Source organism: Elephas maximus, chromosome 3 (assembly GCF_024166365.1).
Source record: "Elephas maximus indicus isolate mEleMax1 chromosome 3, mEleMax1 primary haplotype, whole genome shotgun sequence".
NCBI classification, from domain to species: Eukaryota; Metazoa; Chordata; class Mammalia; order Proboscidea; family Elephantidae; genus Elephas; species Elephas maximus.
Window position 1 is genome coordinate 19,911,890 of NC_064821.1, and position 2,678 is coordinate 19,914,567.

A 2,678-nucleotide genomic window follows, 5' to 3' on the forward strand; every position below is an offset into this window, starting at 1 on the left:
AAGAAAACATTCTGCATCCCATGCATGGAGAGTGGCGTCTGGGGTCTTAAATGCTAGTAAGCGGCCATCTAAGATGCATCAACTGGTCTCAATCCACCTAGAGCAAAGGAGAATGAAGAACACCAAGAACACAAGGTAATTATGAGCCCAGGAGACAGAAAGGGCCACATAAACCAGAGACTACATCACCCTGAGACCAGAAGAACTAGATGGTGTCCAGCTACAACCAGTGACTGCCCTGACAGGGAACTCAACAGAGAATCCCTGATGGAGCAGGAGAGCAGTGGAATGCAGATCTCAAATTCTCATAAGACCAGAATTAATGGTCTGACTGAGACTAGAAGGACCCCGGTGGTCATGGACCCCAGACCTTCTTTTGGCTCAGGACAGGAACCATTCCCAAAGCTAACTCTTCAGACAGAGATTAGACTGGACAATGTGTTGGAGAGGGATGCTGGTGAGGAGTGAGCTTCTTGGATCAGGTGGACACTACGTTGGCATCTCCTGCCTGGAGGGGAGATGAGAGGGTAGATGGAGTTAGAAGTTGGGAAAGTGGACACAAAAAAGAGAGTGGAGGGAGGGAGCAGGCTGTCTCATTTGCAGGAGAGCAATTGGGAGTATGTAGCAAGGTGTATACAAGTTTGTGTGTGAGACTGACTTGATTTGTAAACTTTCACTTAAAGCACAATAAAAATTAAAAAAAATCAATGAATAAGAATCAAAGCAAATATGGCTCCAAAAAAGACTGCCAGCTCTACCCTGCCTACTCGGTAATCATTCCTTTGATTTTCAAACCTGTTAATGGATATTACAATACTGGTAAACTAATAAAACTGCTGAATAAAGTAGTGAAAATATGTGAGAGCAAGGAATAAATAAGCCTTATAAATTTGAAGTCCTGGTGGCACAGTTGTTAAGATCTTGGCTACTAACCAAAAGGCCGACAGTTCATATCCACCAGCTGCTCCTTGGAAACCCTTTGGGGCAATTCTACTCTGTTCTGTAGGGTCACTATGAGTCAGAATTGGCTCTGCAGCAACTGGTTTGTTTTTTTATTTTTTATTAATTGTGGCAACATATAGAAGACAATGGTCCCAGTTAAATTTTTTTTGAGTTATTATGTGCCAGGCATTGTATTAAGTGCTTGTAGTAGGTATAGGAATTAACTTCCCAACAGAAAATATACTCTACATGGTCAGTCTAAGGCTCTCAGAGCAATTATATTATTTTTCCCCAAACAGAACTTTAATATCACTAGTGTTCAACACGTCAAATCTATTCTAGAGATGGTGTCTAAAATCAGGTGGGATACACTCAAGGTTATATTTTGGCTCTTGTAGACTTGCTCTAATTTTCTTCAGTTTCAGCTTGAACTTACATATGAGCAATTGACGGTCTGTTCCACAGTCGGCCCCCTGGCTTTGTTCTGACCGATGATATTGAGTTTTTCCATTGTCTCTTTCCACAGATGTAGTCGATTTGATTCCTGTGTGTTCCATCTGGCGAGGTCCATGTGTATAGTAGCCGTTTATGTTGGTGAAAGAAGGTATCTGCAATGCAGAAGTCATTGATCTTGTAAAATTCTATCCTTCGATCTCTGGCATTTTTCTATCAGCAAGTCCATATTTACCAGCTACCAACCCTTTTTCTTTGTTTCCAACTTTCGCATTCCAATCACCAGTAATTGTCATCCTGATTGCATGTTTGATCAAATTCAGACTGCAGCAGCTGACAAAAATCTTCAACTTCTTCCTGTTTGGCCTTAGTGGTTGGACTGTAGATTTGAATAATAGTCATATTAATTGGTCTTCCTTGTAGGTGTATGGATATTACCCTATCACTGACAGCATTGCACTTCAGGGTAGATCTTGTAATTTTCTTTTTGACGATGAATGCAACACCATCCCTCTTCAAGTTGTCATTCCCAGCATAGTGGACTATATGATTGTCAAATTCAGAATGGCCAATACCAGTCCATTTCAGCTCACTAACGCCTAGGATATCGATGTTTATGCATTCCATTTCATTTTTGAAGATTTCAAATTTTCCTAGATTCATACTTCATACATTCCAGGCCCCAATTTTTAATGGATGTTTGCAGCTGTCTTCTCGTTTTGAGTCATACCACATCAGCAAATGAAGGTCCCACAAGCTTATCTCCATCCACATCATTACGGTCGACTCTACTTTGAGGAGGCAGCTCTTCCCTAGTCTCCTTTTGAGTGTCTTCCAGCCTGGGGGGCTCATCTTCCAGCAGTATATCAGACAATGTTCCGCTGCTATTCTTAAGGTTTTCACTGGCTAATTCTTTTCAGAAGCAGACTGCTTCCTAGTCTGTCTTAGTCTGGAAGCTCAGCTCAAACCTGTCTTCTATGGGTGATTCTGCTGGAACCTGAATACTAGTGGCATAGTTTCCAGCATCACAGCAGCATGCAAGGCCCTACAGTGTGACAAACTGACAGACCTTCAGCATATCCCACCTGAATTTAGAGAACACCTCAAGAATAGACTTGACACGTTGAACACTAGTAACCGGAGACCAGATGACTTGTAGCATGACATCAAGGACATCATACATGAAGAAAGCGAGAGGTCATTGAAAAGACAGGAAAGAAAGAAAAGACCAAGACAGATATCAGAGGAGGCTCTGAAACTTGCTCATGAACGTCGAGCAGCTA